Source organism: Diospyros lotus, chromosome 15, assembly GCF_014633365.1.
Source record: "Diospyros lotus cultivar Yz01 chromosome 15, ASM1463336v1, whole genome shotgun sequence".
Classification (NCBI taxonomy): Eukaryota; Viridiplantae; Streptophyta; class Magnoliopsida; order Ericales; family Ebenaceae; genus Diospyros; species Diospyros lotus.
Genome location: NC_068352.1, coordinates 2,604,369 through 2,615,023, shown reverse-complemented (window position 1 = coordinate 2,615,023; position 10,655 = coordinate 2,604,369). Strand labels below are relative to the sequence as shown.

The window sequence follows — 10,655 nt, the reverse complement described above, 5'->3', positions numbered from 1 at the left end:
GATTGTGATTTGTTTTCGATTCTAAATCCTAACAAAATCAATCGAAGTGCTCCAGCAAGCACAAAGATATGAGCCAACGAAAATAGAAACATAAACGAAGGTGAGTATTTGAGAATTTTTGTAAAGAGCAAAGAATATACCTGCAGTAGTACAAGTTCAATTAACAACCTTACCAAACATCTAAACATGTAAATTAGGTGTTTTTTAGACCTCGTTTGTTGTCTCATGGCCACTATACATTTTGGAGAGAAAAATACTTATGTACCCAATACACCAAGGGTATCTAAACCGTTATAATAAGTTAAAACTTATGCAATACATCTAACACCCACCCTAAGACAAAAGTAGAGATCAATTGTGTCCTAATTATGAGTGACTTTTTTGTTTGCAGTTAGGAAAAAATGTCCTTTAATTAGTTAAGGCATAAAAAAACTGGTAGATAGTGTTACAGGAGTTTTAGAGAAATTTTAATTTTAGAGGTTGAAAATTGGGCTTGATAGGCCCAAAAGGTTTTTTTTTGTTTCCAAATGGGCTAAGGTTTAAAATAAGTCTAGTGGGCTTAAAGGCCCAAATATAATTAAGAAATGAATTAGGCTTCAAAATAGGTCCAAGTGTTTTATAATGAGTGTAGTGAGCTTCAGTAGGCCCAAAATATTTACAAAGAGGGGTTGATTTTATGATAGACCGAGTAAGAATTAAAAGATTTGAATTGGGCCTAAGTTAGGCCCAGAATGTTTTAAAGACTGCTGATGAGCCCAATAATCCGAAAGGAACCCAAATCATAAGTGGTTAAACTAAGACCAAATCAGCATGGGTATATGGCTGCACTCTCACCCTGCAATTAAAACATAATAAATAAAATATAATAAAATTTTTATATTTTTTTCCTTATTTTGGTGAGAGGTTTATACTCATCAGTATACGAGTGCAGTTGTAGTCCAAATTTAAATTTTTATTTTCTGGATGAGTCCAGATCATTCGCTGAGAGATTTATTTATGGCAAAAAGAAAAAAATGTCACACACGTGCATATGCATTTGGACGAATTGGCAACAAAAATTTTTATAGATTTTTAGATAACAAATACTAGGAAATAAAGCAAGCAGAAGTTGAAATAAATGCTAAATGTGATAATATGAAATTGGATAGCACTTGACTTAAGACAATTTCAGCATCAACCCGTTGATTCCCAATTTTTAGCAGAAAAGATTAGCACCATTAATTTAATTTCAGATATGAGGGTTTGTTATTAAATGCAATTAGAGGTGATGATAGTTCTAGTTTAAGCAATCTTCATACATGATATGCGGGATTCTAATTTAAGCAACTACCATAAATTCAATTGCAATTAAAACACAAAACAACTAAATTAATCATCCAAGTTTGAGTATGATAGCGTTTCCAATTCTGTTAACTCCCATGCGTGACATGAAAGCTCTAAGTTAGACTTACGCTCCAATCCAAATCTAATAATTTCTCAATAATTAATACACACTCATACTGAAATTTAAATTAATGTCACTCATTTAAAGCGCAACTTTCTTTGGGAATCATTGGCGTTGGACACTGTTTTTGCCTAAGTTGCCTTAACCCAAGATTGGATTTAGCTACTCATCTCCATTTGAAAGTTAATTGACAGGAATTTAAATGGTGTAATTTAAATAATAGAATTTAAATGACATGAATTAAAATAGCAAAAATTAACCGATCATTTAGGCAATGGATAATAAAAAGACGTGAATTAAAATTGAAAAAATTTAAAGACAAAAATTAACCCGCTATTTAGGTGGTGGATAATAAAGTAACAATAAATGACATAAGAATTCAAGAGAAGAAAGAAAGAAAGAAAGTAAGATCACAAGAAAAGACAATAAAGAAAAGAAGAGAGAACAAGAGCAATTCTTAAAAAGAAAATCTAAGAAAATAACTAAATTTTGATTCAAGAATAATAATCACACTTACAAGTGCAACCAAATGAACTATTTATAGCCCACAAGATACAATACAAACCACACAATTTCAATTATTCAACTAGACATAATTATATCTAATGAGTATTCACACATCTAAAGTTAAATTAATTTTAGCTAAAAGACACATAAAGAAGCACTCATAAAATAAATATTTAAAAAAAATAAAAAAAAATAGATTTTTACAAGTTGGGTTTTGGGTCTTCTTTATGTTGGATTTGGGACTTCCTTGGAATTAAAATGTTTGGGCCTTTTTTGGAATTAAAATGCTTGGGCCTTCTTTGGTTGGACTCGATTAAATAGTTAACCCAATTGCACTAGATTTTGAGTAGTAACGTTGGCCATCCGATTGACTATTTAATATCTTCAATTACTCGATAAATGTCAATTTCTTCATATCATCCTGACAATAATACATAATGTGCATAATTATTCAAATTAAATATTAATATAAGATAAAAAATAGAGATATAATTTATTAAGATTTAAAAAAATTAACTCCTCATCAGTGTAACAATGAAGTTAGGTACGAACCAAATCAACATAGGTGTAGGTTATGAGTTTGAGTTGTAGAAATAATCTTTTTTAAGAAAAACAAATGTTAACCTCCGCTTAAATATGATCCGCTTTTTGACATTTAAAAAGTTTTAGTTTTTGGTTTTTTATATTTCTGGTTGAGTGCATGATGCAGTCGAGCTAGCAACTGTTGGACCAGGGATGCCATCAACTGGGACAACGGATGTCACTCAACACTAACGCAACGGAGCCATATGCTTGATAAATTAGGAGAAAATCAAATTTTCATTTCACAAATAAAATTACTCAAAATTACAAATCTCAAAATAGTTAAAATAATGGAAATGTTATATTCATAAATAATCTTCATAAAATGACGTTCTCATAAGCTTTCTCTCTCTCATGGCTTCCTCTCTATAATCATTCGCGACTTATCATTTCTTTTCTTTCTTCACACCACCTCTCTCTAGCGAGAAGTCTCTCAACTCTCTCTTTGTTCACCGTTTCTCCCTCTCTCTCCAAACACCATCTTCTCATATCCCTCCATAATTGTAGTCTCTCCATCTCTTTGCTGAACTTTCTCTTTCCCACATTCGCCCTTCTCCGACCATGAGGTCCGATCACCATCTCTTTGGCCACAAGATTCAATCATCTTAGTACTTATATTATATTAATTTTATCTTATATGGATATTTCTTATTGGTTCAAATAACAAAAAGAAAAAAGAAATTATTTCATTAATCATTCCATTTCCAAAATTAATAAAATCATAAGCGCTTAATTTTGTTTGAAAAGAAGAGAGTGCTTACTCCCACTCTTTGTCTCTTTTATTTCACAAGTGAGTCCAAAAATTTTTATATTCTCCACAACCATATGAACCAAGATAAGCCAAATGTACTATGAAGCTTTGAGAAAGTAAGTCAATTAGGAAACGTGGTAGTTAGAAAGAAATATGTTATAATTGTGATTTAGAATTTGAATTGACTGTGATTGAAATTTTAAATTTATTTGTGATTATGACGTCATCTACAATTGAAGATTTATCTTAAGGGCTTATCTTTTAATCAAGATATAAATTTATACATGTTAATTATTTTTTTGTATATATCTATAAATAAGTGATAAATTTATAAATAGATACCTAATACATTTCAATTGTCACAACTGTATCACTATTATTGTAGCAATATTTTTATAGTAATATTTTATTTTTTCTACTCATGATTTTTCTCGATTTGAATTTTTCACGTAAATATTTTATATTCGCTTGTATGTTTGATAGTTTGATTGTGGTTTGTTTTAAATCTTAAATGCTTACAAAATCAATCGAAGTGCTCCAACAAGCACAAGCATATGAGTCATTGAAAATAGAAACATAAACAAAAGTGAGAAAATTATTTGAGAATTTCTGCAAAAAAGTGTTAAAGAGTATACCTAGTAGTACAGTTATAGTACCAAATGACAGACACAGATTTGTTACGAAAATCATTTATGATGCAGTTATAGTATCAACACAACTCCATCCGTCTCAAATTCATACACAGTTACCAGATTCTTAGGTAACATTCAACTCTTTTGTCTAAATTTATCTGGATTCAAAATGCTTTATACACAACACAAAATGAACTGAAAGATCTCAATTAACAATCTTGCTAAACATCTAAATATGTAATTTAGGTATTTTTTAGATTCTGTTTCAGAAAAATACTTTTGTACCCAATATACTTAGGTAGCATTTGTTAAAATGAGCAAGATAAGAGAGTATCAAGATAAGCTCGAATTGTTTTCGGACCAAGATATGGAATGGTCAAGATAAAGTTAGGAAGCATTATAAGATTTTTATATTATTTGTTAAATTTTTTGAAGTGCATTAGAAGACATAGACGTCATTTTTTTTTTTATATATAGAGATCAAAATATATTTATCTTGAGGGGATGAGAGATATGTATATCTTGAAAAATCAAGATAAGAGGTCATTAATAATTTTTTAAATAATGGTCAGATAAATTTAACAAACATATTAAAAAATATAAAAATTTTGGATACATCTCATAATTTGATTTTTTCAACTCATATATTGATTAAGAGACCCACACCCATAAACAAAAATAGGGATTAATTGTGTCTTGATTGTGAGTGACTTATTGGGTGACAGTTGGGAAAGAATGTCCTTTAATTGGTGAAGACATAGAAAAGATGGTAAACAGTGAGCTTTAGAGAAATTTTAATTTAGAATATAAAAATTGGGCTTGATAGGCCCAAAAGGATTTTTTTTTCCCAATTGGGCTTAAGGTGTAAAATAAGTTTTGTGGGCTTAAAATGCTCAAAAATAATTAAAAAATAAATTTGACTTCAAAATAGGTCTAAGTGTTTTAAAATGAGTCTAGTAGGCTTCAATAGGCCTCTAAATATTTACAAAGAAGGGTTGGTTTTAAGGTCGACCAAGTAAGAATTAAAAGATCTGGGTTGGGCCTAAGATAGGCCCAAATTATTTTAAAGACTGCCAATAGGCCCAATCAGTCGAAAAGAGCCTTATATCGAAAGTGGTTAAATTGTAACTAAAAGGGTTATTTAAAAAGGTATTATTTAAAAAAAATAAATGAACAAATATTTTCACAATCTAGAAATAAAAAATATCAACCACAAGCGGATAACTGATAAAAAGAATTTGAAATTTGACGTGTGAAGACGAACTATTTATCAAACTTTTAACTCTACAATGGAACATATAAAATGGTAACAAATAGAACATAAAATTTTAAAGCAAAATTATTTATTTGATAAAAAAAACATAAAAGAAATCAAATTACAAGAACATAATCCAATTTTGCATCAACAGGTATTCACTCCAATTTTGGTTCTTCCTTAGTAATGGAAACAACATGAACATGTCAAGTTCATTTCAAGGCAAGCAAAAACCAAAAGGGCAAACTTTGAGAAACGGAAACCTAATCTGGAAACCTAAACTGGCCTTCCGACAGCCGTTTTTGACAGATACATATATAAACTGTGAAACTTTTCGTCGTCAGTTTCTTTCGTGGTACATGGCGGTGGTATACGTGATTCCGGCAGTGGCGCCGTCAGAGTTTGTACTTGCAAAGCCAGCCACGGTGCTGCCCTAAGCCACCTCCCTTAGCTGCACTACCCCATTTGCCCCCGCTCGCTCGGCCTGCTCTCTGAACTTCCTGTATATATCACCTCTGTAAAACTTCCTCGTTCTAAGCACCAAAACCAGCGAGACAACGAACCCAAACAGTGTGACAGCAGTTATGACAATGAAAGCCTTCTTGTAACACTCCACGCCAGTGCACGTCAGGTCCTCTCCGGCGAGCCTTTTCAGCCCCTTGGCCTCCATTTGCCTCAGAGCTTCCTGGTCGTAAAGCCGGCCGGCGACATTCACGTTGAGAATGTACATTCCAACCGGGCTTGCCAGGGCACCAAAATTATAGAGAGTGGAGTAGTATTTGAGGCCGAAAATCTCCGATATGATGGCGAAAAGCAGCGACCATTGAGCTCCGAAGGAGAAGCCAATGATCAAGGAGGCAACGTAGAGCGAATTGGGCACGCCGAAGGCGATGAGGAAGTGGCCGAAGCAAGAGAGGAGGAGCATGAGAGAGAACATCAGGGGGCGCGGGAATTTATACTTGGAGAGGAAGGTTTCGGAGGCGAAGCCGGAGACGACCCGACCGAGATATTTCCACATGCTCACGAGGGAGATGAAGGTGGTGGCGGTGGAGGCGGGGTAGCCCAGGGCCCTGCAGATCTGGCCGAGGTTGTCTATCGCTGTCAGCGTGCCTCCGACGCCACATGTCGTGGCAACGAAGAGAATTATCATGTCTAGGCTGAAGAGTGCTTGTCGGATGCTGTAGTCCTCGCCTCGGTCCAGCGGACGGAATGCATTACTCCAGCAACAATCCCCCATTCTCGGGCTTTTTAGGTCTCTGGCAGGCGGAGTCGGTCGCTCTAGTTCCATTGTCGGTGGCGGTGGGTTCTCAGTAACTCCTTCGACCTGAGAATTGAAATAATATAAGATTGAAAAACAATATATATATATATAGCATTGTTTTGAATGAATTAAACCCATTGTTAAAATCCGGATTTTAAGTATTTTACACTTTGAAGTCACTCAAACAATTCAAATCTCATATAAAATTTAATTCAGGGTAAAATCTTATAAAATTTCGATTTTAGGTTTCAAAGATCTCCAAACGATTTTATGATTCAAAAACTTTCATTAATTTAAATTACAATTTAGAAGATGCTTCCCAACGTCTGAATATCACATAACATCTAATATTAGAACTTATGTAAAGAATTGTTATATTTTGCTTTTAAATTGGAATTTGATTTAACATTAGTTGCATAAATTCTAATGTCACATAACATCTAGCATTGATTGCATAAGTTCCAATTTATTTGATTTAAATTATAATTTTTACTTAATTTACTTGATTTAACATTGATTATAAATTAAGACAATCATGTAATTAATTAATGGATCACCCAATTCTAAGTCAAGTTTTTGATTAAATCAAGTACAAATTGTAATTTAAATATGATTGAAGACGTTGGAAAGATCTTTTAAAAAATTTTAATCTATATTTTACCTATAAATTATCTATATTTTACCTCTAAATTGTCTATATCAATATGCTAGTTTTTTAGTTATATTTTAAAAATACCATCTTTTGAACTATAATAAGGTTATTTAATGATATTAATTTATTTTTTATAAAATTATGTTATTCTAAATATATAATTATAAAAATTAAAAAATATTTTTAATTATCTCTAAAATCTTAAATTTTACCATTCAATTTTATAATCTAATTTTATGAATTCTTTTTAATCCCACTTAAAATTTCGATTTTAATTATCTTCAATTTAAACCTCTACTATACCTGAGAACTCGAGCCATTCAACTCTTGTTTCTTGGCCTTCCATGACTTGAGTTGTTCTTGTACGACGACAAGAGGCGGCGCGAAGAGAAGAACCAGCACAACTCCAGCGCTGGCGCCATATTCGATCCTGGAGAAGTTGGCCCTATTTTGAACGATAATTATGAGCATGAGGAGCCCGGCGAGGCCGACAGAGATATACTGAAGATTGTAGAAAACGGTGACTTCATTCGTTTGGCGAACGGTCTTCATAATCCGAATTGTCGAAAGGAAAATGAAGGAAACGGCGGCGGGCAGCCAGGCGATCACAAGATTAGGGACTTAGAATTGTCGCCATAGATAGCATGATAAAGCAGCGTCAGAATGGCGCCGCTAAGTTCGACGAAGCTTTTCAAGGGGCCCAAAACGATTTCTTGGCTCTCCGGGAAGTTCTTGACGCAGGTGACCAAAGCGCCGTTGTTGAAAAAGGAGTGGGAATTTGCGCCGACCCAGATGTAGAGACACATTTTCCAGACGCTGGGCTTGGCCAGTTTGCCGGAGACGACGAGCCAGATCATGAAGTAGCCGGAGAAGTTCATGGCGGCGCCGATGAGGAGCACTACCCAGGGCGGGGTGACCTCGTGGATGAGGCCGGATAGAAGGCCAAGGTTGCCGCCGAGGTCCTTGAAGAAGCTGAGGAGATTGAGAGTGGTCTGGTCGTAGCCCAAGGAAGATTTGATGTGGCTGGAGTTGAGGCGGACCGTGTAGGTGGCTCCTGCGACGGACATGATGAGGAGGGAGGCGAAGACCATGAACCACCGGCCGGTGAGGACATGGAGGCCGAAGCTCTTCATGGTCATCTAAACAATGAACGCGTCTTGACACTAGCCTACTCCCTCTCTTTCTCTCTCTCTCACTCCACGTAGACACACTTGTGATTGTACAACAAACGTATATAGATGATTGGCGTCCTTTTATAAAGCAAGGAAAGGATCACTATTGTTCAAAGTTGGCGAAGATGAAGTTTCTTGTTGAATAATGCCATTATTATACCTTTGTAAATACTTTGGCTACACAAAGATGTATCAATGACAAAAATATCTGTTATGAGGCGCATAAAGACGCGTGAAACGCATAAAGACGAAGAATATTTTGATCAAAATACTCATTTGTGTAGCTTAAAATATATAAAAATAATATACATCTAATATAATTTTTTCTTATTTAAATTCAAGAAATTGTACAATAAATTTTCAGACGATACATTTATTTACGACCTATGGCTCATTGAGGTGGCAGCATCTCATTGGGTGGGTGGGTGGTGTCTCAAACCATAAATTTTCAGATGATACATTTATTTATGACCTATGGCTCATTGAGGTGGCAGGACCTCATTGGGTGGGTGGGTGGTGTCTCAAACCATCATGCGTCCGGTTCTTCGACACATATGAGTCCCAAATAGCTTATTCCAATATAAAATTAGGACTTCGACACTTATATAATATAAAATTATTTTTTTTTTTGTCTGTGATGAGGAAAAAGTTTCCCGACGGGACGCGGACAGCATATCGGTCCTGATATAAAATGCGCTTGCTCGCCTTCTATTAGACGTCATTTCTAATTCCACAGTGGGTATATCCTCTAACGGAAAACATATATGGTGGTAGGCGATGTGGTCATTGACAATTGACAGGTTGACTTTAAACAGTAAAAGAAAGATTGAGAGTGGTCTGGTCGTAGCCCAAGGAAGATTGAGAGTGGTCTGGTCGTAGCCCAAGGAAGATTTGATGTGGCTGGAGTTGAGGCGGACCGTGTGGGTGGCTCCCGCGACGGACATGATGAGGAGGGAGGCGAAGACCATGAACCACCGGCCGGTGAGGACATGGAGGCCGAAGCTCTTCATGATCATCTAAACGATGAACGCGTCTTGACACTAGCCTACTCTCTCTCTTTCTCTCTCTCTGCACATAGGCACACTTGTGATTGTACAACGAACGGATATAGACGATTGGCGTCCTTTTATAAAGCAAGGAAAGGATCACTATTGTTCAAAGTTGGCGAAGATGAAGTTTTCTTGTTTAGATTCAAGAAACTGTACAATAAATTTTCAGATGATACATTTATTTATGACCTATGGCTCATTGACAATAGTTTAGGAAAGAATAATGCTGTCTGTCATGACTGTCATCAGTGAGAGTGAGGTGGCAGCACCTCATTGGGTGGCGTGGCGGTGAGGTGGTAGCACCTCATTCGGTGGCGTGGTAGTGAGGTGGCAGCACCTCATTGGGTGGGTGGGTGGTGTCTCAAACCATCACGCGTCCGGTTCTTCGACACATATGAGTCCCAAATAGCCTATTCCAATATAAAATTAGGACTTCGACACTTATATAATATAAAATTATTTGTTTTTGTCTGTGACGAGGAATAAGTTGCCCGACGGGACGCAGACAGCATATCAGTCCTGATATAAAATGCGCTTGCTTCCCTTCTATTAGACGTTATTTCTAATTCCGATGCTGTTTGGCTTACCCTTTTCAATGCCAGCTTTTAAGTTAAATAACGGTTAGAATAAAAATTTTATAGTGTTTAAGTTGATAATATATTTAGATAAATATACTTTTAAATTGTCAATTAATAATTATATATTTGATTTGTAAAAGTTAATAAGTTATCAAAACTGACAAAAAGACTAAAATAGACATGATGTTAAATAATTCAAATAAAATTTATAAAAAAATTATTTTTTATAAAAAAATTATAAATTTATTTCTAAATATTAGATAAATTATACATACTTATTAAAAAATATATTATTATAATATATATATACATCTTTTATTTTTTTAAATATTACTATTAATATATATATATATATACAATATATATATACTTACAAGTGTAATATATATATATATATATTGTATATACTCTGTTATAAGTCGGGGACGCCATCGGCAATGAAGGAGGAGGCCGCGATCGAGGTTGGAGGCAGCACCTGATGGTGACGGCGATAACAGAGGAGAGTCGATGGTGCTCGGCGACGGCTACAGTAGATCTGGAACCTGGTTGCAGCGATGGCGCAACCTAGTTATGCAGCGATGCCGCGACCCAGCTGGACTACGACGACTTTGACAACGGTATGGAGGAGGGGTAACAGTTGCGGCAGCAATTATGGTAGAGCAAAACTTGGGAGAAGATGATGGAAAAAAGAGATTTGGGAGAAGATGCAATGGTTATGAAGGTTATACTGTAAATATGAAAAATATATGAGAGCATTTTGGTATTTTAATTT

General features: G+C 35.0%; 1 pseudogene; it reads right to left on the bottom strand.

Annotated features, from left to right (window-relative positions):
- Positions 1–5,604: 5,604 nt before the first annotated feature.
- On the bottom strand, positions 5,605–8,217 carry LOC127792289 (uncharacterized; annotated as a pseudogene).
- Between the last annotated feature and the right edge of the window lie 2,438 nt (positions 8,218–10,655).